This window comes from Rhinopithecus bieti, unplaced genomic scaffold, assembly GCF_001698545.2.
Source record: "Rhinopithecus bieti isolate Rb0 unplaced genomic scaffold, ASM169854v2 scaffold_57691, whole genome shotgun sequence".
Lineage (NCBI taxonomy): Eukaryota > Metazoa > Chordata > Mammalia > Primates > Cercopithecidae > Rhinopithecus > Rhinopithecus bieti.
Genome location: NW_016824383.1, coordinates 786,603 through 811,411, shown reverse-complemented (window position 1 = coordinate 811,411; position 24,809 = coordinate 786,603). Strand labels below are relative to the sequence as shown.

Below are 24,809 nucleotides of genomic sequence, written 5' to 3'. Positions count from 1 at the left end.
TTTTGCTAATTATATGAAGTACTTATTACTGGAAAAGAGTCACAAGTGAGCAAAACAACAACTTAATTAAAAGAAAGGTCTGATCATTAGCAATAGAAAATTAATTGATGAATTACTTAATAGATACCAAACTCAGCTTAGCTGAACTGGCAGACTGCTTGCCTAAATAAACCTTAAGAAAACATATATGCCTCCTAATGACTGGCCCCAGATTCTTCGTCTACCTATGGTTTACTAGAAGGCAGCAGACTATCATCGAAGCGGTTTTTCCTTCTGCAGGAGCCAGCGCTGCTGCGTTCCTATGCCTAGGATTGGGACATGCATCTGTCAGGGAATTTCAATTATCATAGAACCTCAGAGATCATTTGTTACACTGAGTTCCTTGTGGGCAGGACACAGCCTAGCCTAGTCTTTAATCCCAGTGCCCAGTACAGTGCCCGGCCCAGAGTCTGATAGACTGAATTGAGTCCAGATCCCCAACTGAGAGATGCAGATGCCACACCCCAGAGAGTGACTTGCCCTAAATCACAGGGTTCACTTTTGGCGGAGCTGGATTACCATACTCAGGTCTCCTGACCCTCAATCCACACTAATTTAAGTACGCAAAGAGAAACAATGTGCACCTGATACTTTTCCCTGCACTTGCATGTGTGTAGCATTAAGGGACCTGAAACCGCTGCTTCACATCAGCTTCCAGGAAGAGGGTAAATGGCACAGAGCAGTTCTGAAGTGCACCTTGGTGAGCCTCATCTTTCTTCTCTCAGCTCTTAATGATACCCCATTTAAAACCAATGAAAAACAGAAGCTCTTTAAACTCCAATCATCTGCTAAGCCAGCATTACAGTGAGGGCATTAAGCAACAGGAACCGATCAACTACAGGCTTGTTTTCTTCCCAAAGGCAAATTTGATTTTGGAAATTTGCTTTTGGAAACATCAGAGGCATGGGATCCTGGAAATGGACTCAGGATACAGAGGAAGGAGGAGAGAAAGGCTGATGGGATTTGAGGAGCTGGAGGAGGACAGGGCAGATGACAAAGACAGCAGCAACCACAATGGGGTAAAAGATTTCGAGACAGTAAAAAGGCCTCAGATTTTATTTACAACCTGAGGTGGCCTCCAGGATCTCCTATTGTAAAATTTCTTCCTGTACCTCATGAAAAACAACCCTCTTTATTCCTGTTCTCATTTTCTGGTTTTCCAGCTCTGTAAATAGCTGTAACTGGGCTGCAGGTGTGTTCCTAAGCTTACTCCAAGATTTTCTGTCCCAAATAAAAGTGCAAAATAAATAGCTATTTCACTTAGAGTTTGACGATTTAAACTTCACGTCTATTCTAAGGAAAGCTAGAACAACTAATAAGCTGCTTAACCATGTGTGAGGTGCACATTTTATGGTTGCATCATGAAGGGCAACCCCGGCTGGTGAGGACACACCAAAATGTGGGAAACAGGCACTTGGGTTCAGCCGGCTTCACAGTCATGCTGGAGGCTCCCGCAACAGAAATCACAAAGCATTCTCTCAAGTGCTAAATTTGTAGACAAACATAGCAGGTTTATAAGGAACAACAGAGTTCTAGGATTCATCATCTATAGCCACAAAAATATCACATGAGCTTTTCTTTTTTTTTTTTTAATTGACCTCCTTCCTTTGTGCCAGGTAACAACCCCTCTGTTTCATGATGCAAGGGGGAGGGGTTGCAGTGGGAGTAGGGTGAGGTAAAGAGGGACAGGCTTAGAGGTGACAATGGTGAGAGGAAAATCAGCAATGGAGGTGACGTATTATTTCCTGTGATAGACTATTTCCAAAGACGGCCACAACAATCACCTATCAAGAGGTGGGCTGTGTTTCCCTCCCCCTGAATCTGGACTGGCCATGGGGTTTGTTCTGACCAACAGAATGCGGCACCAAGGACCTTCTGGGCTTGACATGATCTTGCAGCTTCTTCTTTGCAGAGGCAGGTTCCTGCCACATGCAAAGAAATCAGGTTGTTCTGCTACAGAGAGAAGCCACAGGAGAAAGAGGGCCCAGAGAATGAGAGGCCACGGAGAGAGGACTAGGCAATGTTCAGAAGGACTGAGGTTCCCAGCCAAGAGTAGCTCCAAGGCCCCAGACATAGGAGTGGCGCCATCTTGGATCCTCTATCCCCAGTTGAGTAACCCAAGTGGAAGAGAGAAATGCTGTCTCCACAGAATCCTCACCAAATTATTTTATTTATTTATTTATTTATTTATTTTTTGAGACAGAGTCTTGCCCTGTCACCCAGGCTGGAATGCAATGGTGTGATCTTGGTTCACTGCAACCTCCGCCTACCGGGTTCAAATGATTCTCCAGCCTCCTGAGTAGCTGGGATTACAGGCACCCACCACCATGCCCAGCTAATTTTTGTATTTTTAGTAGAGACAGGGTTTCACCATGTTGGCCAGGCTGGTCTCAAACTCCTGACCTCATGATCCGCCTGCCTCAGCCTCCCAAAGTGCTGGGATTACAGGTGTGAGCCACCATGCCCAACCATCCTCCCCAAATTCTGACCCATATGATCATGAGCAAATAGTTGCTTTAAGCCACTATATTTAGGGCTGGTTTGCTATGTGGCAATAAACAACTGAAACACTGCCTGCCTGCTCTCTGCTGTCAACCAGCTTCTCACAGGCTGTCCCCTCAGGGGCTGCAATGGGTTTGTGTTTTGATTTTGTTTTTGGATTTTTCTGTGTTGTTTTGCTTTCTTGTTATTTTTTAATTCATCAATTGGAGAATCTTGCTGGAGACAGTGAAAACTGATTTGAGACTAACAAAGCCCTTAAACATGCCTGGCAGGAAAATTGGTATGCTGGGCACACTGTCACACCTGTGTCACACACACTTGGAAGGAAAAAGTCCATGGAACCAGCCCACCCCAGGAACTAGAGGGCAGCACCATGGAGATGGTCCCCCCGGCACCCCCGCTTCTCAGAACACAGACCCCTGACTGTTCCGTGAGAAAGCTGCTCCTGCTCCACTGTTAAAACAGAATGCCCTGGAAGGAAATCCAGTACATCCAGTACTTACAGGCCTTGGTCTCTCTCCAGTCAGAAGTGACAGGCTGGCAGATCCACCTGCCTGGATGCTCCAGGCTCCCTGTCTCCCTGCAGTCATTTCATGGTCAACCTGGCAAAAAAAAAAAAAGGGGGAGGCAAAAGAGGACAGGCTTATTCCACAAAAAGCTTCAGGCAGGGCTGGCGTCCCCTCACATTTGGCTTCAGGTAGATCCAGCAAGATGTGGTAGCCTTTATTACTATGAATCATGTCCAAACTCCAGTGGGGAAATAACCACCCAAACAAAATGAACACAAAGGACTGCACGGGGCCTGGTGTGGTGGTTCCGTCTTCTGATATTAGCACTGCCTGCCTTTTGCAGGGTAGGAGTCAGACAAAGGACAACCTCCCCAAAATGGCCTGCACTTGGCTGATACTAAAATGAAGGCACCTCCAGTCTTGAGCCTCAGGCAGCTTCCCCACTGAAGCCTCACTTGCGGGAGCTGCCCAAGGCAGGCTTCTTGGGCCCCGGGCTGTCCAGGCTACACATCAGCCCCACATACACAGAAGCAGAGAGCAGGGGAAGCACTGAACCTGCCTCTGCACTGAGTTTGCCTTGACATCTTCACCTGTATGCAGGATTTAAGAGCCTTGAAGAAAGGGGATGAAGGAAATCACAAGGCAGTGGGTAAGAGCCAAGATGAGCAGATGGGAGTCATTCAAACGGGGTTGGCAGGGAGAGGAAATAGGTATGATGCAAAATAATATTCATCATTCCACAAATTTTTATTGAGCATCTACTATGTGCCAGGCACTGTGCTAGGTGCTGGAGACAGGATGATAAATAAGACACACCTGGTTCTTGCCCCAAGGAACTCACTCCACAACTAGAATATGGTGTGGTCAGTGCTGTAGGCAGGACCACAGCCAAGGAGCATGTATTGGAGAGCGCTGTGTGGAGCCAGTTTGTCAGAGAAGGAGGGGTGGGCACGAAAGGCACCATGGAGGCTGCAGAAAGTGGCAGCACACTGCAGCACAAGGGTTTCACCGACTCCTGAGACTTCACCCATAACTGAGGGCACTCCTTGGCCCCTCCCTGGACTTCCAAGTTCTTATGTCAGGGCCACTGCATCAGCATTCGTTGGATTTGGGCTACATTCCCATTGGTGTTTCTAAAAACACTGCTTCCCCAAGGCACTAACCTGCAAAAAAGCCTTCAATGACAATCCACCACCAACAGAATAAACTCCCCAACATCCTGGCTTGGCTTCTCAAGCCCTACACAATCTGCCCCAACCCATATCAACACACCCAAAACAAAAGGTGCCCACAGAAGAACCCCCTAATCCCTGCTCACAGTCATCTGCACAAGCCTGTGACTAGCCCCACCCCCAACTCTGACCACATTTACATATATATTTGAGAATGTCTCCATTTCTACACATAAATCCTAGACACAAGGGTCTGTATATTCTCATGGTTACACACCTATGGAGACAGAGTCCCCAACAAGGCATGACTTGAGAAATCTAGGGAAAGGCCCCAGGTCCCAACTAACACTCAGTAGCCAACTGGTCCAAAATCCTCATTAGCTATTATTCCGTGATTTAAGCACCAGCTTGTCTTTTTTTTTTGGAGACAGAGTCTTGCTCTGTCACCCAGGCTGGAGTGCAGTGGCATGATCTTCACTCACTGCAACCTCCACCTTCCGGTTCAAGCCATTCTCCTGGCTCAGCCTCCTGAGTAGCTGGAACTACAGGTGCCCACCACCACACTCAGCTAATTTTTGTATTTTTAATAGAGACGGGGTTTTGCCATGTTGGCCAGGCTGGTCTCGAACTCCTGACCTCAGGTGATCCACCCACCTCGGCCTCCCAAAGTGCTGGGATTACAGGCGTGAGCCATCGCGCCCAGCTGTAATTTTTTTTTTTAATTAAAAATATTGAGTGTTATGACCTGGCAATTTCAGTTGTATGTATATATAGCTAACACAAATGTTTACAATAATTTACCAGGAGGCAGCACTGGTTTTAATAGTCCCAACCTAGAAATTATCTACATGCCCTCCTACAAAAAGATGTAGACATTGTGGTATAGTCACACAATAAAATGCAATACAAATATGAGAATGTACAAACTACAACTACACATAGCAAAATGAAAGATTCCCAGACCTAAAGTTGAGTAAAATAAGGCAGACATTGAAGGGTAATACTATGTGATTTATGTAAAGTCAATAAAGTTCAAACACAGGCAAGATTGAGCTATGATGTTAAAAGTCAGGACAACGGTTACCCTTGGGAACGTGCCAATGCCTGAAACGGGGCCTGAGGGTGGCTTATGGGGTGCTGAGAATCTTCTATATCATGATCTAGATGCTAGGCTCATGAGTATATTCAATGTGTGAAAATTCATTGAGCCATACGCCTATGATGTGTACATTTTCTATGTAGCTAATATTTCAATAAAACATTTAAAAAGGGAAAAGGGAAAAAACTGATGAGGGTGCAGAGAAATTAATACTTTCTTACAATGGGCAAGGCAAATTAGTAAAGCTTTAAGAAAGGGAATTTGGCAATATTTATCAAAACCTTAAAAAATTTCATATTCTTTGACCTAGTAATTCCAGTTCCAGAAACTTATCTTCAGGAAATAATGAGGGTGCAGTGGTACTTGTCACAGAATTATTTATAACAGAGAAAATTTGGAAATAGCCTAAATGTTGAGCACATGTACACCTATTGTGCAGCCACTAAATGCATTTTATAAAATGTTTAATGAGAGGATTATGTGAAATTTAAATTTCTTCTTTCTACTTTGTTTTTTCAAAATTCCCTGCAATGAACAGGCATCACTTTTACTATGAGAAAAGAGTTATTAAGAAATAAATAAATGCAAACACCCAAGCAGAAATTAAAAACTTGACTTGGCATTCATTCAACAAACATGTAGTAAAATCTTCCATTGCCAGGCAGTGAGGGTAGTAATGGACATGGCTTAGGGCCTCCTCTCAGAACCATAATTTAAACAGATGTGAAGTTGTTAATTATTCCCACTGTTGATGCAATAGGACAAGCAACCAATGAGAGGTCAAAATACACGAATTTGAGTCCTAGTTGTACCAGTGAAACTTTTTCAGCACCTTGGCAGGTGAGCTCCTCTATTCATCAGTTCCTTCATCTGTAAAGTAAGTATAAGACTTCTCCTGCCTACCTCACTCTGCTGTAGTCAGCTGCAAAGGAGACTCAGCTGAGCATGCTCTGAAGATGTATAAATATCACGATCATGTTATCACTCATGCCAAGAACAAAAGGGGGCCAGGCACAGTGGCTCACGCTTGTAATCCCAGAACTTTGGGAGGCAAAGGCGGGCAGATTACCTGAGGTCAGGAGTTCAAGACCAGCCTGGGCAACATGACAAAACCCCATCTCTACTAAAAATACAGAAATTAGCCAGGCATAGTGGTACACGCCTGTAGTTCCAGGTACTCAGGAGGCTGAGACATGAGAATCACTTGAACCTGGGAGGCAGAGGTTGCAATAAGCCAAGATTGCACCACTGCACTCTAGCCTGGGCAACAAAGAGAGACTGTCTCAGAAAAAAGAAAAAAAAAAGGAAGAACAAAAGGGGACTGGGCACAGTGGCTCATGCCTGTAATCCCAGCACTTTGGGAGGCCAAGGCAGGAGGACTGCTGAGTTCGAGACCAGCTTGGGCAATATAGATCTTGTCTCTACAAAAATAAAAATTAGCCTAACGGTAGTGCATGCCTGTAATCCCAGCTACTTGGGAGGCCGAGATGGAAGGATCACTTGAGCCCAGGAGGTCAAGGCTTCAGTGAGTCATGATCATGCCACTGTACTCCAGCCTGAGTAACAGAGTGAGACCCTGTTGAGAAAGAGAGGGAAAGGAAGGGACAGAGGGAGGGGCACATAACATGCACTCAAGTTCTGTCAAGAAACATCATCCCATTGGGTGTAGTGGCTCATACCTGTAATCCCAGCACTTTGGGAGGCTGAGGTGGGTGGATCACTTGAGGACAGGAGTTCAAGACCAACCTGGCCAACATAGCGGAACCGTGTCTCTACTTAAAATACAAAAAGCTGGGTATGGTGTTACACGCCTGTAATCCCAACTACTCAGGAGGCTGAGGCACAAGAATTGCTTGAACCCAGGAGGCAGAGGTTGTAGTGAGCCAAGATCTTACCATTGCACTCCAGCCTAGGAGACAGAATGAGACTCAGTCCCCCCCCCCCAAAAAAAAAGAAGAAAGAAACATCAGAAATATCATCCCCAGTCTCCTTCTGTTTTATAGTTCTCTCACCCTCTCCTGAGCCTTGCTCTTGTCCAGCATGGATAAGACTGCCTTTATCTTATAAGACTGGACTAATGGATACAGGCAGAGGAAGTTCTTTTTATCATTGAATTCTGGTTGCATGATGGTAGATAATGTGGGCTGCATGATGTTGTTTCTTTGATACTTGCTGAGATTTCCTTAATGGTCTTGTTCATGGTTAGTTTCTATAAATGTATGCCACAGAAGAAGGTGTAGTTTCCATTTGCAGGGTGCAGGGTAATATATAGATCCATTGGCTCATGCTTGTTACTTGTCTTGTTTGAACCTTTTATAGTCTTACTAGTTTGTATCTCCTTGACCTGTCTGTTTACAAAAGGTATGTTTAAAATCTCTTACAGTAATTGTGGATTTGTCTTTTGTGCCTTTCAATTTCTGCTTCCCTTATTTTGAGGCTATGTTGTTAGGTACATAAAGATTCATGATTACTATATGTCCTAGCACACTGTACCTTTTATCACTAAGCAATGATCCTGTTTATTTATACTTTCCTCCTTACATTCTACACTGTTAATTAGTATTGCAAGACCAGCTTTGCTTTGGTATCTGTATAGTATATTCTCTTCCAACCCTTGGCTTTCATCTTTTTCTTCTTTATTTTATTTAGTAATTTTTTTTGGAGAGATGAGGTCTCCCTATGTTGCTCAGGCTAGTCTTGAGCTCTTGGGCTCAAGCAATCTTCCTTCCCCGTCCTCTCAAAAAGTGCTGGGATTACAGGCACAAGCCATCACGCCAAGCTAGCTTTCATCTTTTTCTGTCTATAATTAAATTGTGTATGTGATTCTTACAAATGGCATATACTTGGATCTTGTGCCCTAAAACATTTTTTTTCAACAAAAGTTTCAGTCTTTAATGGAGAGTTTTATCTGTTTTGGTTATGACATCAGCTTGGGGTTCCATTTTCTCATGGGCAATTTTTTTATTTTTGTTTTTGTTTGTTTGTTGCTCCTGGTCCTTGGAAGATGGCGCTTCCTTGTGAATTCCCTGGGCTGATAACTAGGGGGTCTATGGTTCTCATTTTATACAAGAAAGTGCCCTTCATGACTCCTAGAATAATGCCATTGGCTTCCCAAACACAGGAAACCCATACATGAGCTCCCTTCCTCTTGAGGGGTTTAGAACCTCAGCCTACATTCATGTTTTCAGGTCTCCATACATGTGAGACCTTTGGCCTAAGCTCCCACTATGCTCAGACTTTTAGTCCCTCTTCTTTTCAGGCAACTGACAATATCCTTCTCTTGGTTTGAAGTCCAGCCTCAAAATACCATTTTATCAGGGTGTAATTGTTGTTATCCTAGTCATCTTTGTCAGAGAAGGGGTGTGTGTGTGTGCGTGTGTGTGTTAATTCTTTGTCACCTGGAATCATCATGGTAACTAGAAATAAAACAATGTAATAAAGACAGAAAATATTTTGAAAGTATAGAAATAATTGACAACTCAGAAAAATCATCTTTTAAGAATGAGAGTAAAAGAAAACATTATCAGTTCAATTGAAAGTGAGAGACAGACCACTCATAAGGATATCATTGAAAGTATTTCTAAAATATGGACAGATTACTACTTAATGACGAAATACTTAACTCACCAGGAAAATACAGTAATAATTCTAAATACATTCATAATAAAATAGCCTCAAAATATGTTAAGAAAAAGTTGATAAAAATACAAAGAGAAATGAGCCAACACAATATTAGGGTGGAAAATTTAGAAACTCTTGTCAAACAGATACAATAAGCAAGGATATATGTTTTAAACTTTGAGCTTCAAATAATTAGTGTGTTTAATACCAGCCTTGCACCTCAAATTAGAGAACAGATAGAACAAGTTTTAAAACTGACCAGAAGAGGCCAGGCACGGTGACTCGTGCCTGTAATCCCAGTACTTTGGGAGTCTAAGGCAGGTGGATCACTTGAGCTCAGGAGCTTGAGACCAGCCTGGACAACATGGCAAACCCCCCTCTCGACAAAAAATACAAAATTAGCCGGGCATGGTGGTGCACACCTATAGTCCCAACTACTTAGGAGGCTGAGGTAGGAGATTGCTTGAGCCCGGAAGGCAGAGGTTGCAGGAAAAAAAAAAAAAAAAAATGACCAGAAGATACAGAGCAGTTTCAGATAACTTCAAAGGGTAAAACAGTCCATGTTCTCTGATCTTAGCGTAATTAAATGTGAAATCAGTATCAAATGGTAACTAAGAAAACAAAGAGAAACAAGTTATATTTGTAAAATTAAAAACACCAGAGACAAAATCATAATAGATGTTTAAAAATACTTAGTACTGAATGATAATGAAAATAATTTCTATCAAACTTCATGCCAAAATATTTTTATATGCTTTATTAACTTTATGCCAATTTGTTAGAAAACTTAAATAAAATGGACAAATTCCTGGAAGAATGTAATTCGTAAAAGTGAACTCTAAGACAAATAGAAAATCTGAAGAGTCTTGAAATCACTAAATACATTGAATCAGTAATTTAAAAATCATTCCACAGTGAAAACAAGAGTCCCAAATGGTTTCACAGGAAAGTTCTATCAGACATGCAATGAGTAAACCATTTCATCTTATACATAATCTTCCTAGAGCATAAGAAATGAAAGACTATTTGGTAACCCATTTTGTAAGGTGAATAAAGACTTCAGGCCAGTGAAGTCTCAAGAAGGAAAATTACAGGCCAATCTCACTCATGAATCAAGATGCAAAATGGCTGATAAATAATTGATAAACCAAACACAAAAAAATTTTTAAAATATATATCATTATCAAGTTGAATTTTTCTAAGGAATTGGAAGGAAATGGCTTAACACTAGCAAATCTGCCAGTGTAATTCACCACCATAATGAATTAAAAGAGACTAATCATATAGCCATCTCATAAGAGGGTAAGGGAGACACCTGATAAAACTTGTAACTGTTATTCCTGATTAAGCTCCTAGCAAACTAAGAACTGAATGGAACTTCCCTAACCTGATAAGGCCATCTACCACTGCAGCTACTATGAAACTTAACAGTGATGCACTGGAAGCATTCTCTTTAATATCAGGAATGGCACAAGGCTGTCCACCATCTCTGCTACTCTACTCTGTACTGGATATCCTTAGCCAGTATATCAAGGCAAAAAGAAATAAAGAATATAAAAATTGGAAAGGAAGAAACGAAACTGACATTATTCGAATATGATATAATCTACATAGATCTAAAAGAATATATAGCAATGTGTTAGAATTTATAAGAATACAAAGATTACTAGTTATAATATTACAATGGACTAAATGTTTATGTCCCTTCACAATTCATCTGGTGAAATCCTGGGCCCCAAGCTAATTGTGTTAGAAGGTGGGGCCTTTGGGAAGTGATTAGGTCATGAGGCACAACCCTCATGAATGAGATGAATTCCCTTATAAAACTGATCAGAGGGCTGGGCACCATGGCTCATGCCTGTAATCCCAGCACTTTGGGAGGCTGAGCCGGGTGGATCACTTAAGGTCAGGAGTTTGAGACCAGACTGGCCAACATGGTGAAATCCCATCTTTACTGAAAGTACGAAAAAAAAAAAAAAAAAAAAAAAACTAGCTGGTCATGGTGGCAGATGCTTGTAATCCCAGCTACTCAGGAGGCGGGGCAGGAGAATCGCTTGAACCTGGGAGGCGGAGGATGCAGTGAGCCAAGATCACGCCATTATACTCCAGCCTAGGCAACAAGAGCCAAACTCCATCTCTAAACAAATAAATAAATACGAATTAAAAAATAAAAGAGGCCAGAGGGGGTTTAGTGACTTCTTCCACTCTGAGAACAAAGTGAGAAGGAGCTGTCTCTGAACCAGAAAGCCCTCACCAGACACAGAATCTGTTGGGACCTTGATCTTAAACTTCCCAGCCTCCAGAAGTATGAGAAATAAATTTTTGTTGTTTACAAACTACCTAGTTTATGGTACTTTGTTACAGCAGCCTGAATAAGACAAAGATCAGTATAAAAAACAATTATATTGTTATACACCTGCAAAAACCCTAATAAAGTACTTTCAAAAATAGATATTTAGAACTAGAGGATATTTAGAACTAGAAGAATATACATTTACTGAAATCAAAAAGTAAAAATTGTTGACTGAACTTCAGTGACCAGTCAGGGAAATGCAAGGCCATGCACAACGCAAAACAACTTCCCATCGCCAGACAGGATCAGGCATTGATTGGTTAAATGGGGCTGCTCACACACTCCTTCCAGTAGAGTAAATGAGCCTTTTAAATCTTTGGAGAGCAACTGGGCAATATCAAACTAAATAATAATAAGAATAATAATAGCACGTTTTCTAAGACCTAGCAAATTCACTTTTAGGCATGTTATTCACATCTAGTCTCTCACATTTATGCTCCAGGACACAAGTTCAAGGACATTAATCTCAGAGTTGTAACAGCAAAAGAAGTAGACACAATCTAAATGCCCATCAGCAAGAGAATAGTTGGATGATCTGTGGAATATTATGCAGCAATGACAAATAATGAGGCAGATCTATATGTACTGACATGGAAAGGAATTAGGTTAAGCAAAGAAAACTAAACATCTAACAAAAATAAACATTATATGATTTTTTAATGCCACAAAACATAATTGTGTACTTACATATATTCATTCAATATATATTATTATGTATTGAATGAATATATGTATCTGTATATTATATATACATATATGTAATATATGTACATATATATTTACATATTAATATGTATTGCATATATTTATATATTATATATACACATATGTATATATTATATATTTATATATAATATATATTCATATACATACATGTGTACATATATTATGTACATATTATATATGTGTGTACATATATTATATACATATTATATGTATATATGTACATATTATATGTACGTGTTATGTACATATAATATGTACACATAATAAATCTATATTGAATGAATATATGTAAATACACAATTATGTATTTATTTATTATGAATATATATGTAAATACACAATTACGTATTTATTATTTATTATGTGCCGGGTATGCTTCAGTGCTGGGGATACAACAGGGGTCAAAAGATAAAATAATTTTACCCCATGGATCTTACAATCTAGGGCACATACAACCACACATAGACATGGAACTTTGTATGGACCCAGGTACATGCCTGAGCATAGAAAAGTCCTAGAAGGTGATGGTTCCATGGTGTAATGGTTAGCACTCTACACTCTGAAAAGTCCTCGAAGGGTACGTTAGTCATCATAGCAGTTACCATCCGAGACAGATACAATGTGGATTCTCACACAATGAAATACAATATAGCAGTGAAAATAAAAGAATTTGATATCTATGTAGCAATATGGATAGGTGCTTTAAGTGCTTTGGTCCCACTTAAATGGTCCCACTTAATCTCAGCCTCCTAAATGCTGGGATTATAGGCGTGAGCCACGGTGCCCAGACCTCTGACCAGTTTTATAAGGGAATTCATGTCATTCATGAGGTGGGACCAAAATGGTAACCCATTTTGTAAGGTGAATAAAGACTTCAGGCCAGTGAAATCTCAAGAAGGAAAATTACAGGCCAATCTCACTCATGAATCAAGATGCAAAAATGGCTGATAAATAATTGATAAACCAAACACAGAAATATTTTTAAAATATATATCATTATCAAGTTGAATTTTTCTAAGGAATTGGAAGAAAATGGCTTAACATTAGAAAATCTGCCAGTGTAATTCACCACCATAATGAATTAAAAGAGACTAATCATATAGTCATCTCATAAGAGGGTAAGGGAGACACCTGATAAAACTTGTAACTGTTATTCCTGATTAATCTTGCTAAGGCTCAGTTTCCACACTTGTTAAAATGGAGATTACAATAGTTATGCTAGCACCTTCTTGATAGGGTTCGTGTGTACTTTCAAAGAGATAATTCATGCAGAGCATTTAGCACCTAGTGCATGTTCAATAAATGATAGCTACTAATATTTTTTACAAAGGGAAGGAAGGAGACTTAAACCACCCACAGGACCACGGATGGCTCCTGTTACTCCAGGCCATGCCTGTAGGTTCTGATGGGGCTGTTAGCTCCAAGGTCCAAAAGCCAAAGTGCCCCACCCTCAGTCCAACCTCCTTCCCAGTCCCAGTCCCAGTCGTACTAGGAGGGCTCCCTTTCAGGGCTGCCCAAGCTCCTGAGGGGTAGCAGGACTCTGTGAGGGAAGAGGTGGGCAATGGTTTCTGTAAGGTGAAGAGGTTTGCAGCTTTCCAGCCAGGTAGCTGCAGTGCCAGGGGCAGACATGCCCTGCTCTTTCATTTGCTTGCTGCAGGGCAGACCCTAATTATCCTGGGGAGCTGAGCAGAACTGCTCCCCTGTGGTGTTTTTGAGGGTCATTAAGAGTGTGGGGGTTGGGGACAGACTGTGCTCCCTTCCCTGAGCAGGCAACAGGATCTATTGTTGGAGCTGGACCATTAGTCAGCTCTGTGCCACAGGCGCCCGTCCCCTGGGCCTGCATCCTCTTCCCGGCAAAGCCTCGCCATCTCACTTTGGGGGAATTTGGCTGACCAGACACCCTCCCACTATGCTTAGGTGGCTGTAGCCAGGACACCCCAGGCAAAACCACCCGTCCTTCCACCTCCCTAGTACAAGAGTGCCCTCCTCCTCTTCCACCTAGGTGCTATGTGCTCTGGAGACAGTGACTGAAAGTCAATTCCTGGCCCCAAGCCAATATATCAAGTAGTAATCTCTTACTAGGATTTGTGGAAAGAACATTCTCTAGACCCTGTAAGATCAGAGGCTCCTCAAATCATATTTAAAAGTTTGGAAAGTGAAGAGTTGGGTGCCTGGTATCATCACCCTAGCCCCAACTCCACCTTAGGCACCACAGAACTTTCTGCTTTGGGAACATCATCCTTCAAATGCACTGTCATCTTGGTAAGAATGCACCGCCACTGTAAGCAGAGGGCTGGCTGCAGAGCATCTCACTTGTGAGCAGCTTCTCAGTAGCCTTTATCCATGAAGCAGCCAAATGTTTATGGCGATGGACTTCCCATCCCAGGCCTCTCATCTTGAGTTTATGGTTCCACAAACTCAGGGAGGGTGGTGGTGAAGGGGGATGTTTGGGAACCACCTCTGGGGATAGAAAAGGAATGACAGCCGGATCTTCCTCTACCTAGCTGGCCTGGATTCAATGAAGCAGCAACAAAAACTATTCCCATAAAGGTGTTTCCTCCCCTGGCGGATTAAAATCCAAGGGAAACTCCAAGGTGGTAAGGTGGCAGCAGCAAAGGAGCAAAGCAGCCAAGGAGAAACCTATCTGAGAGCCACACTCTTGAAACCCACAGGGAGCCCAGGCCTGCGTAACCACCGGGACAGGCAGCCCTGGACTCGGTTGTTACAAAAACCATCTTAGTGTTGATGTGGCACTGCCAATTTGGAAAGCGCTTTAAAATCATTCATATTCCTAGACCTGTAATTAGTCAAAATATTGCACCAATACATAGCCACAGCCATTATGGTCACTGCAGTCATTTTCCAGTGCTCTTGACCAAGGAGTGCTGTCACCATGGTGGTGGTGGCAGGGGTTGGGTGGGAAGTGAACACAGCAGTTAGGGGGATTGGCCAAGCTTTCTGGAGTTTGGAGGCAGGGTTAACTCATACTATGTAGAACACCAGACCTCTGCTAGGAGAGACTCCAATAGGGGACTCAGCCTCTTAAAAATTGCTAGCATTGGCTGGGCGTGGTGGCTCGCGCCTGTAATCCCAGCACTTCGGGAGGCAGAGGCAGGCAGATCACCTGAGGTCAGGAGTTCGAGGCTAGCCTGGCCAACATGGTGAAACCCCATCTCTACTATAAATACAAAAATTAGCTGGGTATGGTGGTGGGTGCCTGTAATCCCAGCTACTCGGGAGGCTGAGGCAGGAGAATCACTTGAATCCGGGAGGCGGAGGTTGCAGTGAGCTGAGATCGCACCACTGCACTCCAGCCTCAGTGACAGAGGGAGACTGCATCTCAAAAAAAAAAAAAAGATTGCTACCATCTCTTAAGTACTTACATCTTGGCACTGTGCATACATGATCAAGAATGTCCATAATTTCTCATTAAAGCAAGTGCAATCATTCCATTCCATTCTATAATGGGGACAATTGAGGAACCAAGAGGTTAAGCCACTTGCCCAAAGTCCTACCACTACTAAGGATAGAGTGAGGTTCGAGCTTAGGCCTGTGTGACTCCAGAGGTTTTCACTATGACTCATGGCCTCTCTGACCTCCAAGGTGCCCAGAACCACTAAAGCACCGGATCACTAACTCCCTGCTCCTGCACCTGTCCCTGGAGAGGCCAGAAGCAACAGCTGGCAAGAGAAAAGGACGGGGCAAGCAGAGAGAAGAGATGCCATCTATGCCCCATGCTTGTCTGCTGCAGGTAGCAAACCTGAGCAGGGCCCTGGGGTGGAGAAGGAGGCAGAAACTGAAAGCTGGGTGAAAGACTGAGGATCAAGCTTTAAACTGGGCTAGACTTTCAATACCTAAAAACAAAGCCACTCCTCAATACCTGGGTATGACAAGAAAAGCTAGATTTGATTCAGGAGCTGGAAAGTAGTCCATGAAGTGGTGTGGAAAAGAGCAAGGTGAGAAAAAGAAAGCTCCTTCATGCTCTCACCCATTGAGCCCAGTTCCCAGCATAAAGCATTGAAATCTACTACTATTACTGCTGTTGCTATTCACTGAGCCCTTACTTGGTGGCAAGCACTATGGTGACACCCTGACACCCCCGTCCCTGCCACGGTCAGCTTTGCTTGTCTCTCACTCCCTTAGAAGATCAGCTCCTTGAGACAGGAACTGTCTCACTCAGCATTACAGCTTCTGCATTGGCACAATGTCCAGCCCACCGAAAATACTCAATAAACGATAAACGAGTGCTCTAAACCACTGTCTTAGTCCGTGTGGGCTGCCATAACAAAAATACCATAGACTGGGTGGCTTCAAAAATAGAAATGTATTGCTCCCAGTTCTGAAGGCCGGGAAGCCCAGGATCAAGGTGCTGGCTGATTTCTGTTCCTGCTCATGTCCTCACTTGGCCTTCCTAACTGCATGCACACAGAGAGGTGTCTCCAGTCCGTTCCTCTTTTTACAAGGACATTCACGAGGACCCCACCCTAATGACCTCATCTGACTCTATTCACCTCTCAAAGACTCCACCCCCAAATACCATCACATTAGGAATTAGGGTTTCAACGTAGGAATTTTGAGGGGACACAAACATTCAAACATTCAGACCATGGCACCCATAAATCATCATCTGGCATTTAGTATTGTTTGCAGCATCTCCTACCCAATTCCCTTCTCTTTTTGACACAGTTTAAATCTGGGGAAGATACTAATAAACTTCAAAATGGCCCCCCAAATAGGCGAGATGGTAATTAGAAAAAAAGCAGTCCAAAGATTGAACAGACCAAGTATGAATCATCAAAGGAGAAGAGTGAAGAATTGGACCAAAAATGGGGGTAAGAGAATCCTCTCCCCTCATCCCTATGAGGCTCAGGATTAAAGTCTAGTAGTCTCAGTCACTTCAGTCCAGAACATTAGCACACCTTTCAACCTTTAAGAAAAAAAATTATAAATAAAGACATGATCTTGCTATATTGGCCAGGTTGGTCTCAAATTCCTGGCCTCTAGCAATCCTCCAGCCTCAGCCTCTCAAAGTGCAGGTATTACCAGCATGAGCCACCATGCCCGGCCTTTCAACCTTTTGTTTAAACTTCACCTAGAACAATGAAATGAAACGAGCTGGAGATCAGGCCCGCTGTGGCCGTGTTTCCTGGATGAGGTGTTGGAGATTGGGCCTGGGCCTGCTATGGCCACCATGGGAGTCATTAGCACGAACGCAGTGTATACCTCCCTGGGGAAGGGCAAGCAAGCTGCTGGCATGGTTCAGCATGCACCTTCCCCTGGGAGCCTGGAGAGCACATTAGCAGAGGCTTGAAGAGGGGACTAGGCAATCAGCAGGTGTGTGTGCACATGCCAGCCTGGAATTTGAAATTAATCACCTGCGGAAGGCACAATGGGCAGATGGGAGGGAGTTGTGGGAAAGGCATTGAACCAGCAGCCGAAGCAGCTGCTAAATTTAGCCTGGTCCCCAAAGCAGGGCTTAATTAAATTAATCCTGCACATCCCCACCCCCACTCCCAGGCCCTGTTCCTAGGTGAGTTTTGTTCTGTTTCTAGCTTGGCTCCCATTATAACACAAGCCTCCAAATGTTGATCCCCTTGACAGGTGCCCCAGGCCAGCTCCTCTGGTGCCAGTGCTGGCAAGGAAGTGCAATTCCCAGCTGTCCCTGCCGCTCCTGCAATGCTGGGTGCAGCCCAGAGTGAGACCATTTGTGAGGATTTGCCAGGCTCTCTAGCAGCTGAGATGGACCTGGCGCTCAGCTGCCTTCCACTCACACGGTAAGGTCCCCACATCAGGGCATGCCTGCTGTTGACCTGCCCCTCCCTTCCTGGTCACTGCTTGTCCCTACGCAGAAGGCTTCACCCCTCCCCCAGCACCAGCAGGAGAGTTATTACAGCTGGTCTCATGCAGCCCCAAGGCTGTGACAGAGAAGGCTATCTTGGCTCCACGAGTCAGCTAAGTGAGTTATTAGTTCCCAAACTTTCAATCTGTACTTTCCCTGCATCTGCTGCCCTGCCACTTGGCCTCCTCTTTTTCATTTATACAACTTCAGCAACTGAATAGGAATTAGGAACCATGAGCCCTGATTTCTGCCTACTGCAAGCTGGCTACAGTACACTGGAGACAGTATTTCCCTGCTTGGGGCATCCTGCTTCTGCTTGAAAAATAGGAGATGAGAGGGCACACACCAGGCCTGGGCATGAAAGTCAGTGCCACTCAGGAAGCTCTCTGACTACACTTGCCTGTCTCTTTCTCCTCCACAGGGGAGAACCCCAGGCCTCAATTTCTGTACACATCACCATCGCCTGCAAGTAACATCTTATTAAACAGCCATGCCCCAGAGTCTTCAGTAGGTCCACGGTGGGCCTGGGAATATGCATTCTGACGAGTCCCCAGGTAATGCTGCTGTGGCCCAGGGGCCACATTTCAGAACTGAGGCTCCAGATATCTCTAACACCGTTCCCTGTGGCTTACACAGATGATGTTTCTAGCTTATTCAGCATGATTTTGTGGAGGCGGAGGCAGCAGTCTCTGGCGGCCTCTTCATCAGGTGCACCTTCCAGAATGTTTCCTCTGGGTCATGTGAGGAAGGTGGGATCCAATGGTGTTGGGCGCTAGAAGCCCCTCCCTTCCCTGGCAGCCCCAGAGCGAATGGCCTTCCAGGACCCAAGCCCAAGAGGACTCAGGCTAAGATATTTTTTAGCTGAGGAAGTCAGGCACAATCGACCCACCCGCTGCCACACACAAGCAGCTCTCGGTGGTCAAATTCAACTCAACAAACCTTTACAAAGCTCATTCTACCAGCCTGGCTCACTTTGGAGCTGGAATGGTTTCAGAGGCCTAGAGCAGCTAGAAATTCACAAGGAGCTGAAACTCTAGGTGGCAGGCCTGAGCCAACACAGCTGAAAGAGCCCCTCACTGTCCGCATTGGCTTCTCCTCCTCCCTCAGCCCAGCAGCAGCAGGAGTGGGGCAGTCGCAGGTGGGTGGGTGGGAGGGTAGGGGTGAAGATAGGGATCACGTGGGGGACCCATCCCAAAGTCACAAAGACATGTTTTCCAAGTATCTGAACAATCCTAGGACAGAGTTTTACGTTGGCCCAATTATAGACTGGCTGGGATCCCAGGCTCGGTCATCTCCATAGCATAAATCCCTCCCTTCCACTGGTACCTCACAGTCAGTGTCCAACAGGGGAGCTACCTCCAGGCCAGAGAGTTCCCTCCTGGGGCTGCACTTCCCCCTGAAGATGGCCTGTGGCCTGGGCCTCGCCAACCACCTGCCATTCCCATGCGCCTTGGTCACAGCACCTGCCCAACCTCTCACCACCCCCACGACCTGCTCAGGCCCCCTGGATGGCTGCCAGGCAGGCCTGTGCTGCTCCCCATGCAAGATGGGGAGGGGGCTTCCCATGGAACCCTGTGTCAGGCAGGGTGGCAGCCTCCTCCTCTAGGCTCCCTTTCTGTGCCCTCAGAAAGCTGCTCTCGGAAAGGGCTCCTCACTCGGGAGCCTCTAGTGGTCCCTGCTAACCCTCAGCACCAAGCCCAAGGCCGAGTCCTAGCATTTCAAGAGGCTCTGCTCTCCTCGTCTCCTTTTTTATTTTCCTTTAAGGTGTCTCCTTTTGTTTTCCTCTCCCATCTCTATTCGTCTTTTTTGAAGTCTTGGAAACTAATTACATTATTTTTAAAAATTAGGTAATACAGGCACACAGTGGAGCATCCCAAAAGCCTTCAAGGCCATAGAGTGAAAAGAAGCTTCTCTCCTGCAGCACATTCCCGAGTCTCAGGTGCTCTCCCAATGCCGTGTCCTATGACACACATGTCCTATGAGTCTGTCTAGAGCAGGGGTTCCCAGTCTCTGGAGCCACAATCTGGTAGTGGCCTGTGGCCTGTTAGGTACCAGGCCACACAGCAAGAGGTGAGCGGAGGGTGGAGCCAGCATTACTGCCTGAGTTCCACCTCCTTTCAGATCAGCAGAGCCACGAGAGTCTCACAGGAGCACGAACTCTATTGTGAACCATGCATGTGAACCTGCTTGAGTCCAGGAGTTCAAGACCAGCCTGGGCAACATGGCCAAGCCTTGTCTCTACTAAAATTACAAAAATTAACTGGGCATGGTGACACACACCTGCAGTCCCAGCTGAGAATCTAACTAATGCCTGTTGATCTGAGGTGGAACAGTTTCCCCCACCCCACCGCATCTGTGGAAAATTTGTCTTCCATGAAACCAGTCCTTGGTGCCAAAAAGGTTAGGGGCCGCTGGTCTAGAGACACACAGCATGTATGAACGCGTGTTCAAGAGTGCTCTCTCTCCTACGCAAAGAGTGGCTTACTACCCAAGATGCCCTGGACCTTGGATTTTTTTTTTTTTACATTGTTGTTTAATTATGAAATATTTCAAAAGTATTGACATGTAGTGACTAATATAACAAACATCCTCGAACCCCACCCAGCATCATCATATCTTAGTATTATGCTGTTTGCCTTTGGATTTTGTTTGTATAAATAGACTCTTACAGACATGGTAGAGGTCCCTGAGGGTCCCTTTCTGGTCCCACTCCCCACTGCCCTTCCCTGGAGAAAGGCAGGGAATTGCCTTGGCTGTTCATTGCCTCTGACTTTTCTACTTGTCCCTCTCTCTCCCCCATTCTACTTCCACCCAAAGGGAAGCAGTGCTGGGTGGGATGTGCTGCCTTGTTCGTCTGGAATATGGCAGGCAATCACAGTCACTTCCCTGTTACCCTAACAAATTAGGTGCTATTAGAGCAGGACTTGGCAGCGCTGCAGTGCTGGGCAACTGCAGAATGTCTTAAACCTCACAGACTCCCAAATGGCATTGTCCCCTTCAGTCAGAAGTGCCATACATCATGGTTAAAAATCAATGCCTGCTAATGTCCCTGCAGGAAGGCAGAAACATGAACTTCATGAATTCTCCTTCTGTTTACATGCTCATTAAGAGGATAAAATGTTGCTTGGGTTGGGTCAGGCTTTTTGCTGCCTCTGAGGTGGTCCTCTATGAAAATGTGTGCCTTCATTTGGGTATGGCCTGTGTCACACATTATATGCCTACGATAGCTATGAAATGCAAACTCCACCTCTCCTCTGTGCAGTCACTGAGTGTCCTAATATCAAGGTAAAACTGTGAGTTGAGGCCAGGCATGGTGGCTCACGCCTGCAATCCCAGCATTTTGGGAGGCTGAGGTGGGTGGATCACAAGGTCAGGAGTTTGAGACCAACCTAGACAACATGGCGAAACCCCATCTCTACTAAAAATACAAAAAAATGAGCCGGGCATGGTGACACATGCCTGTAGTCCCAGCTACTCAGGAGGCTGCAGCAGGAGAATAATTACTTGAACCCTGCAAGTGGAGGTTGCAGTGAGCCAAGATCGAGCCACTGTACTCCAGCCTGGGCAACAGAGTGAGACTCTGTCTCAAAAAAAAAAAAAAAAAAAGTGTGAGTTGATGGCTGCCTTATCCATCCTCCTGGACACAAACTTGTCCCCTGTCCTTCCCTTTGAGGGCACAGGCCTTTTCTGGTCAGAGGAGATGACTGTGGGCACCCATGGGGTGGGCTGGGCTCTGGAGACCATCCAGTGCTATAGCTGGCTGTTTAAGGCTGCCCCATCTTGACACCCACCTCCACACAGGGTCACATCCAGCCATGCTTCTTGGCATTCTACCTAGGTGCTCTGTCCCCACAGTATCCCCTCCCTATTGATGCCCCAGACCAATGCCACATCCTTACCACTCAGGCACTTTGGCGATAGTCCCAGCCCCACATTCAACATTTCTAACCAAGGCAACTGAGACAGGAGCCCGGTGGCCAGTGGCTCAGGGTGCCCAGCAGGCTGACCCCACCGGAGCCCTCTGGGGTATAGTCTCCCTCAGCAGGGTAGGCCAATGTCTGGCCCTGCTCTGGCCCCCTTCTCTGCTTGTAACCTGGTCCGCAGTCTCCTCTGGGCTCTGCAGATCCATCCTGGAGCACTTGGGCTCTCATCAGAAGCTACCTATGGAATGAAGAACAGCAGAGCACAGCAGCAATCCAGGGCACATGTGCATCACATCTGTCTTTGTCACCTGTCCAGGGAGTTCAGAATTAGGCAGTGGTTGGCTGCACAGAGGTCTTCCAGGCCCCCCTACATAGCCTCACCATATTCTCCTCTAAGGCACAGACACGAACGCCCAGTCCTGTCCTACCTCAAAGAGGCACTCCCAGAGGTCCCAACCCTAATGGGGTAGAAGCTAGGGACCCAGGGCAGCATCAGGAGCAGAAAATAGTGAGATGGGAGGGTGTCACTTGGTAATGGGAATCAGAGGGAGTGGCCTGGAGGAGAGGGAAAGGTACTCCCAGGTCTGAGAGCTGTGACTCTTTCTACACATTTAATGCTCAGCACTCATGCAGGGGAAAAAACCTATCTCCACAGTTACTGGGCAAGTGGGCCACGCTGTCCTCATACCCATGACATCCTTGCAGCTCCCTCTCCTGCCTCCAGAACCATCATGACATTCTGCAGATTCTTCATACTGTAGAAGGCGTCTGTCTCTCCATTTGATCACAACATCCACCGAGGGGCGGACAGAAAAGGTATACTCTTGGCCTCTTCTTGCATAAACTTGAGGAAAATGAAGAGAAGTAACGAAGGAAGTGAAGAGAGAAAGTGAACTTTGCAGTCGGATCTCCTCATAACTCAACCTGGTTCTTGCCCCCACCTCACCTGGGCCAAGGAATGGGAGACACAGGGAGTCGTGGATGGGAGATGAGAGTGGCAAAGGATGCAGACTGGACAAAAACCAGTTCCTAGAGGCCAATCCAGCTGTGGGTGAGTAGGAAACAGCCAGGGGAAAGGGAGGATGAGGAGGTTGAAGGAGGATGGGAATATGCCAGGCAGAGCGCAGCACGTGCAAAGGCCCTGTGGGGAGAGAGAGCTCACAGAAGTGAAGTGAAATGGCTCCTGCGTAGATGTGATGTCTATTTTCCTGCATGTTAACATCATCTGACATTGGATACAATTTTTTATGCCACATTTATACCCAAAATGGATTTGTGGTTGCTTATGAAAAACAGATAGTATAGGCTAAGGGAATCCTCAAAGACCACTTACAGGGTGAAAGCAGTGCTCGCCAAATGTTAGACGGCATAGGAATCTCCTGGGGCCTTGTTAGTATGCACACTTTAGTTGAGAGGACTGGGGTGAAGCCTAAGATTCTGCATTTCTGCTGTTACCGCATTGAGAACCACACTTCAAGTAGCAAAGCTAGTGGTCCTGGAGCAGAGGTTCTAACTTCACTCTGTATCAGCGTCATAAAGATGCCTGAGCCCCACCCAGATCCACCGGAATCAGACTCCCTCGGAGGGGGGTGCAAGCATGAGTATATTTGCAAAGCTCCCTAAGTGATCTGAAGGTGAAGCCAGAGGTAGGAACACTGGACTAGGTTTCTCATGAGTTCCAGGGTGCATCAGTCATCTCCCCCAGGCAGATGAGTTGTGAATGCAGTCTCCCTTGTGAAACAGAGCTTTACTAGCAGGAGTCCGCAGTCTCTGGAATAGCAAAACGGAAGTTTCTGTCCAAAGTAGAAACCATATGCTGACGGAGCTGGGCATCCGATTCCACCCTCATTTTGCAGCCAAGGAAACGGGTCCTGAGCCCACACAGCTGGCGAAGTCCCTTGGCTCCAGTCAGGTGGTTTTTTTATTCTTACTACAGATACCAAGCAGGGAGTCTCCCTAGAAGAGGAAGGGCTAAAGGGGCGGGGCCACGAGGAGGTGCAAATGACAAAAGACACACAGACAGGAAATGGGTGGCAAAAAAATGCTGGGAAGAAAGGCAGAAGAGGCCAGCCCCTGTTCCTTTCAAACCTCCACAAGTAGGCAGTGGCTGCCCTGCCCACAAACAGACATGCCTGGAAGATGGCTGTGAGGTAGCCGACAAGCAGGGCTGTCCAGGAGCACAGCAAGGGGATGAGAGGGACACTGCCAGGGCAGAGTGCATCAGGAGCCCACAGGACAGCTTCGCTGCAAAGCAAGGGCCTTCCTGGGCTGAGAATGCACCTCCAAGAGGATATGGGAAGCACAGCTGTGCCTGGCTTTTAGGTTTTCAGAAAATAAAAGACACTGCCTATTTGACCACCCACTGAAAACGCCCTCTGAGGACTCAGTAAGGTTGAGTCAGGAGTGAGGAATGCCATTACCAGTCTGTCGCTGGGCACCCAGGTACCCATGACAGATGAGAAGATGTGAGACGGACAGGAGATATTCAGCCAGAAGAGAGCTCAAAGGATAAGAAAAGTGGCCACAGGCACTCCAGGAGGGCTATTTGTTGTTCAGGAAAAAGGAGCCAGAGTGAAAAAGCATGGTTTGTAATCCCAGCACTTTGGGAGGCTGAGGCGGGGGGATCATCTGAGGTCAGGAGTTCGAGACCAGGCTGGTCAACATGGTGAAACCCTGTCTCTACAAAAAATACAAAAAATGAGCCAGGTGTGGTGGCACATGCCTGTAATCCCAGCTTCTTGGGAGGCTGAGGCAGGAGAATTGCTTGAATCCAGGAGGCAGAGGATGCAGTGAGCCAAGATCGCACCAGTGCACTCCAGCCTGGGCGACACAGTGAGACTCCATCTCAAAAACATAAATAAGTAAAATAAAAAATAAATAAAAGCCACGGTAAGTAGCTGAGCAGGGGCTCGGGGCAATGGGGAGTGGGTGCAGACTGTGGCTCCATCTCACAAACAACCTCCCAGCTGAGTTATGTGAGAGTGGCATTGTCACTAGCCAACACAGTGAGCCTATGGACACTGGGA

At 45.5% G+C, this 24,809-nt stretch overlaps 1 protein-coding gene across 4 annotated transcripts in view; it reads right to left on the bottom strand.

Moving 5' to 3' along the window:
• The window catches only part of ZBTB7C (zinc finger and BTB domain containing 7C), a 376,979-nt gene that overhangs the window by 240,732 nt on the left and 111,438 nt on the right, over nucleotides 1–24,809 (bottom strand). For 2 of the 4 annotated variants that reach the window (XM_017862295.1, XM_017862297.1), the window contains exon 3: nucleotides 3,045–3,143. The exons of the other annotated variants lie outside the window; for them this stretch is intronic. The gene's annotated coding sequence lies outside the window, so the exon portion shown is untranslated. The remainder of the gene's footprint in view (nucleotides 1–3,044; nucleotides 3,144–24,809) is intronic. 4 annotated transcript variants of the gene reach the window in all.